This window comes from Medicago sativa, chromosome 5 (assembly GCF_051527215.1).
Source record: "Medicago sativa cultivar Bolivia chromosome 5, Bolivia_mono, whole genome shotgun sequence".
NCBI lineage: Eukaryota > Viridiplantae > Streptophyta > Magnoliopsida > Fabales > Fabaceae > Medicago > Medicago sativa.
Genome location: NC_140753.1, coordinates 67,180,464 through 67,192,526, shown reverse-complemented (window position 1 = coordinate 67,192,526; position 12,063 = coordinate 67,180,464). Strand labels below are relative to the sequence as shown.

The 12,063-nt window shown below is 32.4% G+C and overlaps 1 long non-coding RNA gene and 1 pseudogene across 1 annotated transcript; one reads left to right on the top strand and one right to left on the bottom strand.

Annotated features, from left to right (window-relative positions):
• Positions 1–12,063, top strand: part of LOC146924228 (putative leucine-rich repeat receptor-like protein kinase IMK3 pseudogene) — a 64,723-nt pseudogene that overhangs the window by 25,884 nt on the left and 26,776 nt on the right.
• Positions 7,167–8,032, bottom strand: LOC146924230 (uncharacterized). Its single transcript, XR_015010074.1, has 2 exons — positions 7,785–8,032; positions 7,167–7,472 (listed from the first exon to the last, which is right to left on the bottom strand). It is a non-coding gene; the product is annotated as an uncharacterized LOC146924230 (long non-coding RNA).

The following is a 12,063-nucleotide window of genomic DNA, read 5'->3' as shown; positions in this document are numbered from 1 at the left end:
AATGTTAGAGAACGTGGCCCACTAACTAAGATTGTGGGGTCAGTATTTAAAGGAAATTTGAATTAATTTTTGAATTAAATACTGACATCATTCATTTCGATGGAGAATGTTAGTTATTTTTTCAAAAACGTCTTTTTCTTCTTTGGTGAAATCGAAAATGGCGTTTCTGGGGGGCAATTTGTTAGCCAATATATTTTACTAGCTGTAATAAATATGGTCAAAGTATAGTTGACCTAGATTTAAAGAAGATTCGAACAGAGTGTTGTATTGAAAGCAAATATGGGTTCGAAGATGGTAGAAGACTTCGATAGAGCAGTTTTCGAAGGTGGTTATCAACAGTTATTCTTTAAGTCAGTTTGTATTTTAAGTTTGTTTTCAAATAAGTAAAACTGTCGACTTGTGGCAGTTGTAGTTTGAATTTCAAAGAAGTGTAGTTATTTCTAGACTTAGTATAAATAGTAGTTTTTCATAGGAAAAACGGGTCACAATTCCATCATACAAACTTACACTCAAAGTATCCGTATGGAAGCGAGAAACGAGTCACAAGTTGCAATGTATGAATCTGTGTACCAACTTTTATTTAATCAATACAATTTACCCTTTTTTCTTTAAGTGTTCTTGCACTTTACTTTGTTAAGTTCGATTGAGTTCAAGTGGATTGAATTCGATTGTTTTTATTGTATTTCTTACATTTTCGACACCAAAAACACAGAATTTCTAACAACAAGAACAAACACAATATGTCCTAAGATTTACTGGTTGATCTTGCAAGTTACCATTTGTAAACCAGCGGTTGTTTACGAAAATCCAACGTAAACAATACTTTATTTTTGAGATGAGGTCCTCTTAAATTTCAAAAGTTTACCACAAGGATAATTTGGTGAACTTACAAAAAAGAATTAAAAAAAAAAAAAAAACAAGAAACATTTCACCAAATTCAAGGAAATTCCAGTTGCTTATTATATAATATAATTTATTATAACTAAACAACCAAGATAACCTGCAACTATCATGAAAAATCTCATTTTTAAACTTGTTGACTATTGACCATTAATATAAAGACTAAAAGTTTACAAAATTGTTCTATATGGGACTTCTTGCTTTTTAAATATACAAAAAGCACTAAAAAAAAATACAACGCAACCCTTGAGATCCTTGTAAATTCCACTAAGTTGTATTGGCTTAACTTGAGCTTCAATTCATTCTCGAATCAAATGCGGTGTTTTGTGGTTTCGGTTTGGGTTGGTTCGATTTGCGGTTTTTTTATTAGATTGGTTCGGTTTTGAACACCCCTGCAACTAACTTGAATTCTCTCACTTTCACATCTCTTCGACTTCAACACAATAGCTCTCAGATTCTATTCCTAACTCATGGGTGGTAGCTTCAAAAATGGATTCCGTAGGCTTTAAAATATATCTTAAATGATAACTTCTTGACTAGAAGCATTCCTGCCTCTTTAGGTAGTAGAGAGATTTCCCTTGATCATAACCAATTTCATGATCACATTCCTCAAAAGTAATTGGAAATATTTCAAATCTTAAACAACTTGATTTCTCACCCAGTAATCTCGGCGGAGAAATTGCAATTTCCTTTGACAACCTGCATAGTCTTGGTCACTAATTTTTTAGGGATGAAAAATTTATTTAACTCAATTACAAAACAATCACATACTTTCTTTGGTTTTTTTTTCTTTTAACTTCTTAGTCGTTATCTAACAATGGAGATTGAACTGTCTAGAAAGTTGAGAAATTATTTGGTGACTAATAGGCTAATTCCATTATGCAACCCACTTTCATCCAATAACAACTAATTAAGTGCAAAAAAAATTGATTGTGCACACGACTCAAAATTTACCACCGCATAATAAGTCAGTCAAAAGAATAGGCCATGCACACATTTGAAGAGAAGAGAATCCTGCATCAACTCCCCAATACAAACCGCTTACATCTCTATCTTCTAGTTGTAACATGTGATGCAACTTCCTTACACTCTCATCAGCTGTGCCTCTGAAGACGAAGACACTCATATTTATCTTGGTATGAAACATTTGATGCAATTTCTCTATTATCTCTTATCTAACTTAGCTTCTTTCACTCTTCTCTTACATATTCATTTCATGGTGAAGATTCTAAAGAAGATGAAGACTCAAAGTGAGTTGGTTTGTGTCATGAAACTGGTTAACTGTCACTGGTTCCCGATTTTAAATTTTGGAACCTTTTTCATTTTGTTTTGCATCGAGTCATTGGATAAGTTATTGATAATTTTTTTCTTGCAGTGTTTTATTCTTTATTGATAGTTATAGTTGAAAATGCGGTTGATGATTTTGTTGAGTCTAAACCATCTAATGTTGAAGTTTCCAATGATGCTTCAGTTGATATCAACTCCTTAATTGAAGATTTTGTTGAAGTGACCAAGTGAGGCAAAAAAATAGTGAGATTTACACCAAAAGAGGCTTCTACCAGTCGAATCTCATCTTTTTAGGAGCGTGTTGATTCACAATTTCCCGATAGTCAATCGTTACAAACTAAGTCTCTCTATATAGCCCGCTTGCTTTGACAGCTGTAGTTGCTACATTTCTCATGTGATCAGCATCTCGTAGTCTCTGAGGTCCGAGCTCAGCTTCTGCAACAAGTCAGTAATTCAAACAAAAACCTCCATAAAACTCAATGACATTAGAAGAGGAATGTGTTTCAATCAACCAACTACTACATCATGTTTGGTAAGGAAACATAAATAGACAAGAAACTTGGAGACATGGTTGGAATTGTTGTCAACTAATACTTGATTACAACCCATACAAAGTTTTAAATTGTTGTAATGGTATCAACACGATCATTACTTTTGAAGAGAGTCATCGTAAAGCCAGGGTCGTCTTAAATATTTTGGAGGCCCTATTCTAATCTTAAAAATTGGGGGCTTAATAAAAATAAGTTCTAATATTAAAAAGTGGACCCCAAATAAAAAGAAAGTGCAATTTTAATAATAGAAATGATTTCAAAATATTACAGTTTAACCAAATGATGCACCAAAAACTCAAAATGTGTATTGGATTGAGATTTTAAAAGACGTTCCCGTGAGCATAGCTCAGTTGGCACTTGGCAGGGACATGTATTGTTATATTCAGGGGTCGGGGTTCGAACCCCGGACACCCCACTTATTCACCTTGAAAAATGTATTGACTTTCAAGATCTTTATAAAAGACTTCTAAGAATTTGAGGGATTTTAACTCATAGACTTTTAAGATTTGAAAGTACTTTATGAGAATTTCTAAGATTTTATGAGATTGATTACTATTGTTAATAATAATAATAATAATAATAATAATAATAATAATAATAATCATGATAATAATTACATCATAAAATCAAACTTATTATGAAGTAACATTTTTATTTGACGATAAGAAGTAACCTGATCTTAAGTAAAAATAAAATAAAAGAATTTGATCAACGAGGACAACCAAAAAACCACGAGAACCAAAAAAAATTAAAATCTGGGAAAGAGAAAAGAAAACAAACATACATAATGATGATGCTCAAAGAGAAACAAAAAAGTGAAAGGAGGGGAGGTATCAACGGTAACACAGGCTGAGGAGTGAAGTGAGAGAAACGACGAAAGAACATATACTGGAAGCAAAAACAATCTCAAGAAATCTCATGTCTTTGTATGAGATTGTTAGTTTTTAAATTTTCAACTAAAAAGTCTCACAAAATCCATTAAATCTAGTAATCCATTGAAATCTATAGATTTTTGAATACCAAGAAACAATTTTTAAGTTTTGAAAAATCTTGATTGAATACCACTTGATTTTGTTGGACTCTTTAAAAAATCCTGAAAATTCTAATTGAATATCACCGGAATTATTTCTAATCTTTTAAAATTTTGATTGAATACGTCAAGATTTTTCTATAACTAAAAAGTCTTTTAAAATTCTTCCAAAATCCTTCTAAATCTCAATTCAACACACCCCCTTAGTCACATTGTTCGCAATTCACTTCGATATATGGTATGCATTCAGATATGCAAGACGCAACGTTTAAAGTATCAGGTACATGGGATATATATAGTAGTCGGTATGTTGTTTCGGTTCATGCTCATCTCACCATTTGATACGTACAATAGAAGGTGATGTCTGTGACCGTGCATGTGTACAGCATCGTGGAAAACATGGTTGAGACCGAGACAAGTAATAATGAGGAAGCAATGGCAATACTCGGGAACTTCTTGGTAGCGATGAAGAGATTACTGTGCATGAGAAAATTATACCGGGGATGCTCACAAAATATAGGATGGTCCCCTATGAGGTCCGTAAAAAACCATTGGGATACTTAAATCCCACATCGGAAGTTTAGGAAATATGAAGAGGCAATTTGGCTATAAAAATATTGGGCAGAAACATTGAGAGTCAAATCACAAGTTGAGTACTTATGTTGTATTTTCATTTGCAACTATTACTAGAGATAAATCTAATCTGGGTGTTTCTTCATGTGCTTTTAAATGTTATACCACATGAAAAGCATAAGGAAATCCAGTTTAGTTTTATTTTTAAGTAATTTTTAACGAGTTATTAAGAATTTTATTTAGAGTATTACTTTTTCCACCCTATGTCTTTCCTCGCGAGCCCTATTTTTTTCCCAAAATACCCCTAGTCCGGATTATATAATCCGAAGTTATTCTGGAATATTAAATCCGGATTTATACGACTATTTTGGCACTTCATCCACCCTGATGGATGATGATACCAGTTATGAAATATTGTTCCGGATTATCTAATCCGAATAAGTTAGATAGATTCCGGATTATATAATCTGAAACGTGTAAATCACCCCGTTGAAAGTCAACGAAAGGGGGTGGTGAATGATGGTTCCGGATTATATAATCCGGAATGTACTAAACATGTCCGGATTATATAATCCGGAATGCATCAGTACAGAGGCAGAAGCCATCTGTTTTGGCTGAGCCTCTGTTTTAGAGCTGATTCAGTCAATTTTTTTTGCAGGATGACCATATGCAAACCAACAAAGCAAATTATAACATTAAAATTAACAACACAATATAATTTTTAAACTTTAATAAAACATAATTATCCAAATGGTACATAAATAATTATCCAAAATATTCAAACATTAAAATTACATAAAATACTATTAGCCCCTAATAACTACACTCGTACCACCGTCGCCTCTGCCACCACCTCTGCCACCACCCCTGCCACCCTCAGTAGCTGTCCGACGACGGTAAACTTTTGCATCATGCACCTCTCTCAACGCATCCTCCAAATGCTGTCATTCCTCAATCCCTTTCGGCACCAGACCGCTTCTCATCACAGCATAGATGTGGTCTCTGATGCGGCTCATCCTGCCGCTAAGCTGTAAGTACGCAAGGTAAAATCCGGATTGCATTCGAACAGAATTCAAAACAAAAAAAAACGAACTAATTGAATTTGCATGTGGACAGAAATCGAACTTACCTTCCATGATGTTTGACAAGGGTTGAAATGGGGTGCTTTTGAGCAAGAAAACTCCAAATTTGGGCAAGATTTGTGGTGTTCGGAATTTGGGATAATGTAGAGAGAGAGAGAGAGAGTGAATGGGGAAAGTGAAACTGTAAAACTGTAAAAATGGGGGTGAAGTTCCTTTTATACTTCGCAATTGTCCAGATTTTATATTCCGAAAAACGTATAGATGTTCCGGAATATATAATCCGGAGGGCATGTTGGTAATTTGCATAGGGAGCGCGAGAAGGCCATAGGGTGGGAAAAGTAAATCTCTTTTGTTTAATATTTTGGGCCTAAAAAAATTAAGCTCTATGTGGTGGGAAATTCTAGACCTCTCGGGTTTAAAAAGACTAAGGCAAACTAATCTCTTTTACACGCTACATAAGCTCTCCTTTAAGCTAGCAAGTTCCAACTTATTTCAAATGTTTTTTGGAAAAATAGAGTAAAAAGGTAAACTATTTTCTATTTTCTACAAGATAATTTCAAATTAAGATGGATTAAAAGCAACCCTAGTATCAAAATCAATCTTGAAAATAAATAATAAATTGAACATTGTAAAAAAACACAATTTCATTTTATGGTGAAATATGATTGAAAAAACACAATTTCATTGTAAAATTGCATCATGTGCCAACATCTTTTGCATTTCTATATTTCTCCTTAGTTTAGATAATTGATAGGACAGTATTTTTATTATTCTTTCGCTCTTATCAAGTTAGAATTTTTTTTGCCTGTTTGAGTGCTAGTGTGTATGTACACGATGAGTTTTCAATTCAGCGAGTATTTCCTCTGTAACACTTCATCATTTCAAGATGGAAACTAGCTGTTCAACTTGCTCGTTTCCTCCCTCGCTTTTTTTTAATGTTTCCCTTACTCGGTTAGAATTTGTGTTAATTCTATTTCTTTACATGTGAAAACTATGCAATAATTTCTTAACATACTTTTACATCCAAAGTTAAATACTCCCTCCGGTCATATCTATAAGCAAAAAATTATCTCAAATCTTGGTCACAAATATAAGCAAAACTTAACCACTTTTAAACTATTTAATACTACTATTCCTAATATACCCTTATTTGATTCCACTTTACTTTGCTTTTTTAGTCATTTATTCCACTTTTTATTTACGAGTTCCAAGGAAAATGTCTGCCTGTATCCTTCCGCTTCTAATACTAGTAGCAAACCAATAAAAGTAGAAAAAAAATGAAGAGTTGCTCCAATTTTTTCATCCAATAATAACGTGACTTTATTCAGTTAAGTGGATTCTTAACAAGTTCACATGCTACTTTTCTTGCTTTTAGTTTAACGAGAGTACACTAGTGCAAATCGGGGATACAAGACCTGTTTTTTAGAGATTTAAGACCTATTTTTTACCGGGGTTATATCACCAGGTGTTGTAAGTTTGACAAACAACACCTGTTTTCTATCCGGTGTGAAAAGAACCTTTCCTAACCTTTTTTAGAAAAAAAAAAAGGTGTAATCTGTATATATATCACACCTCTTTAACAAATAAACGGGTGTGAAAACTATCATATAACCCCTATTTTTAAGCAAAAAACCGGTGTGAAATGCGGATTTTTTTTATAAAAAAAAAGTAAATTATGGCAGTTTCAACTACCATAATTGCACATTTTTTGGTAAAAAAAATATATATTTATGGTCCAAAATATAATCGTAACAACAAATTTATGGTAAAAACTGTTCAAGACAAGTTTACAATAAAATACAACAAATCTGATCAAACATAAATTAAAATTGACTCGATAACACCTTCCTTAACTTACGGCCTATAGCAGAACAACACCTACGGCAGTAAATTCACACCGCATAATTCCTCACATACAAACAGTGACACAATAGGCAAAAACTTCTTGCTTGTACCACAAAATTTCATATTTTTATACTAAAAGGAACAAATAAAAACATGAAACATTCCTAGAACTAGATGATCCTCTTGTTCCTCATTCCAAGCTACCTGCACATAATGCAATCTTTCTATGATTAGAAAAGAAATAAGAATAACATGTGTTAGACTACAACAATAGCATAACCAAAATATATCCTAATTCATGAAAACATTCATGTAGTAGAAGGATAATTGTTTTTAACCCACAAGCCTAAAAAAGTAAAATTTGTATACTCCCCTCTAACCAACATGTAGGCTTCATCTACTTAGACTTTTTGCTATTAACATTTATATAGTACAAGTATCAAAATTATTTGGGTCCAGCAAAAAGATAAAAAGAGGAAAACTACAAGAAGTCAAATAAAGCTAGTTATCTAGTACCTCAATCTTGACACCTAATTTCTTGTAATCTCTAGGATCCAATATCTTGCAGTATATCTTCACCAAAGTCCACATATGATTCCCAACCAAAGCCTAATAACAAATTTAAATTTAGTAACCATGAAGGAACACGAAAAAACACAAGAAAACATGACCCTTAACAATCAGATATTTTGTGAGAAATAAACTCACCATCCCTACTAGGTGGAATACAAAGGCAAATATGATAGTAAAAGGAATTCACACAACATAGTTATTTATCAGAAAAATAAATAACTAAACTCTGCATTCACTCAAATCCTTCAGAAAAATAAAATGAATAAATTATAACATTAGCGCAAGTGTATGTTCTGAAGTTGCTAGTAGATTATTCATACTCTATTTTTTTTTTTATCAATTCCAGTACAAGTTCAATATAGACGGAAATATTCAAAAATATAGACTAGAATTGATCTCAAAATAAATCACCAAATAGCAATACATATACACATTTTTTAAAAAAAAATTAATCAACAAGTAGAATACTTAACAAGACCAGATCACCAACATTTTGAATCAACAATTAACCCAAGCCTTATCTAATGAGTAAATAAGTGATCATGAAATGTGATCGGAGGTGTAGATACTACACGTGATAGTATATTAATTAACAACTTCCTCCCTCGTGTTGCAACATTTGTTTTCTTCCTCCCTCGTGCAAATAAGTGAGAATATTTTTTTTGGAGAGATAATTGAGTGACTACCCTCTCTGACATCAAAAGAGGAAAAAAAAAACACTAAAAGATAAACATTTAAACAAAAAGAATAAAAATAATATTTATCCTCCTCATCACAAAGTTTCAAACAATAACTATAACAATAATTTCAGGAGCATTCTATTTGTTAACTTAAATTCAAATATATGTGAATTAAAAAATTATAACATGAAAAAAAAAAATCAAAGATTGTCATCAATAAATTAATGAAATTCATCAAACATTCAGATTTTCATGATTCTTAACCAAATAACAAATACATCTAATACAAAGCAGTAATCAGAAGGGTAAGAGACAATACCTTAGAGAAAATATCAAAGACTCAGAGATGAAAAAGAAGAATGGCAATTCGAATTGAAATCAGACCCTTTTCAAACCATTAATATGAATCCCTTGGCGATGGGAGGTTTGTGAGTTCAGAACTGAAAGGCAGTTCGAGGGTTTATGAATAGGAAGGTTTGGGCGAGGTTTTCAGAACCGAATCGCTTGGGGACGGGAGAGTTCAATTGTGTATCTAGAGAGTGTAGAATTCGATTGAGGAATGGTGAGGTTCAATTGAGGGGGGTTTGAGAGACTGAAGGGAAGCAGTCATCGTCTCATGGATATTGAAGAAAAACAGAAACATATACGATGAAAAACATTATTTAGTTTCTTTTTTTTTTTACGTATATAATGAGAATAATTATTTTATTTTTTTTGTGATATATTTTGTTTCTTTTTTAGTTAGAGTGGGAGTGATATGTGGAAAAGATTGTTTTTTTGTGATATATTTTGTTTCTTTTTTAGTTAGAGTGGGAGTGATATGGGGAAAAGATTGTTTTGTTTGTTTTTAAAAAAAACATATGCAGATTTTGTCAAAAAAAAAAACATGGAGAAAAGATATCACACCTTTTTTTCTTAAAATCAGGTTTGCAATGATATTTAAGAGTATAAGTAGCTAAGTTTGTTAAATATAATCTAAAGATTGAAAAGTTAGAGGTCGAGGGTTCGAATCCTGGCAAAGAAATAAAAACAATAACATAACAGTTAATATAATAATATTTCACACCTTTTTTCTTAAAATCATATATAAAATAACATTTACAAATTTGCCACCTTGTTTTTATTTCATATTTGACCCCATTTATTCTTAAAATCAGGTTTCGAAACTTACTCACTAAAACAAAATTTAAAATATATTTACAAAATTGCCACCTTATTTATATTTCACACCTTTTTTTAATAAAATAGGTATAATATGAATAATTCTTATGTCAATTTTGCACTAGTGGTAATTGCTGGAGTTATGTTGATTTTTGTATCAAGGTTAATATAGTAAACTTCACTCATATTTTTCATCAAGGCAAAAGCATTAACTACACTTAACCGAATTCCTTAAACACCGTGTAAACAGTTTTTTTTGCTTAAATAAGTGACCGAAGGGAGTAAGTCCCATGACTACTTTTCATTGAAAGAAAGATACTCATTGAATATCATTAATAATCATGAGAAAAACATTCTGGCAAGAAAACAAGTTCATGAAAACTTTCTCCTTTTGGGATTGACCAACTAAACTACATTAACTTCTTCTCTGAAAAGTTAATAGAATTATTAAGCAAAACTCGGAAAAAATTGCTTTTTGGAAGCAGTGGCATCTTCTACGATCTTGGAATCAACATCAAACTTGCTTCACAAATCAAATGACTTGAACTTGAGTTGAAAATTAAATTCGTTAAATAAATGAGTTGAACTTTAACTAATTATGGTTCGATTCATTTGGTTCATGAATAGTTATGTGACTAATAGGCGTTGTGAACCTGAGCATTGGTCGTGTGTACAAGTGCAGCAGAGAGGATATGAAAAATTATGGAGTATACCATTTTTTTTATTGAAGATCACAATATTTAATGTATTTGTATTTTTTTATGAGATACACTCATAATTAACCCTTAATAACACAAGTTTCTCGATGGTTGTTCTTTGAGATTTGTTTGGGACTGTTTATTTTCATTACTATTATTTTTATTTATTGATTGATGATTCAATCCACTTATGTAAACACTCCCTCCATGTGTATATATATATATCTTAAAATTTACTATAATATATAATAACATATAAGACCCGTGTGTCATACGGGTTGACGAATTTAGTTATATACATAAAGAGAGACCTTACATGTATCTTATTGTATATAATAAGTTATATGATAAAAAAACCGGTCAAAAAATAAAACAAAGTTAAATAAAAAACCTTAACAATGTAAGCAAGAATGATGATCAATTTTAATTTAACCTGCAGAGAGGGACCTTGCAAGTAGAGCTGTAAAAACGGACTATCCGGTACGTTTCGGGCCGGCCCGAACGGGTGACAGATTTTTCGGGCCGGGTTAAAAAGCCCGGTTGAAATACGGGCAGGAATATTAGAAAAAATGATGTAAAATATTACCAGTGAACAAAATAATACAAAAGAAGCTAAATTTTGCCCAACAATACAAAAACCTTTACCAATGATGTAAAATCTAATCTCAATTAGGAAAAATGATATGATTTTAAAAAATGAAGCAGGTTGGTTAATCCTCCAATAAGAAATTTTATTTTCATTCTTATTGCAGGGAGTATCATAGAGAAGTCAACTATCTATACGAAATTATAGCAAGTGACTCCAAAATAATAGTTTCAGCAAAAGCTATTTAAAAAGCATGCAAAATTTGAGTTGATAGGGAATTTGAAATCACATATAGAGGGCATGCTACATGAAATAGACGTTAAAGAAATTATCTTAGAAGGGATTTAACTTCATAAGTTACTCAAACAACAATGTGAACTTTTGTTAATCTATTTCTCCATGTTCCATTTATTAATGCATCGAGCTGCACACAGGTGTAGTGGACATCATAGTTTAAATTTAGTCCACACGGAGACCACACCAAACTTAACCCACTTGTATTTTTTTTGTGGGCTGTCGGGCTACTTGTAGCCCGAACGGGTTATGGGCTTTTACGAGCTGGGTTAAAAAGCCTTGGAAAAATTTTGGGCTGCAATTATTAGGTCCAAGCCCTACATTTTATTCAAGCTTTCGGACCGGCCCATCGTTTTGACAGCTCTACTTGCAGGTATGTTGGTGAAGAAAAATGAAGGAGAAAACCCTAAAGAGTTGCCACATCCGCTTAAAGTGCACACACCCTACCTTGAAACACCTCTTACATTTGGCACAAAGTTGGATCAAAACCTAATAACAAACTTTCATACATGGAGAATTTAGAACACGACTTCCTCTTAATCTCCACAACCTACGTCGCCACATTGATTTAACCTTTCATACATATATGTTCCAGATATTGCATTGCTTCACTCATCTGGACAAACATCTTCTCTACCTCTCTTTGTCTCTTCAGTCTCTTACTCCTGCACAGACCGGATCCATGCTCATCATCTTGAACATCTTTTCTGCAAGCAGATAAGAAAAAAAGGATGATATTGTTACATTCCCATCATTGTCTTTGACATAGTTTTCTCATCCTTGCTAATTTACTCTGTGATTTC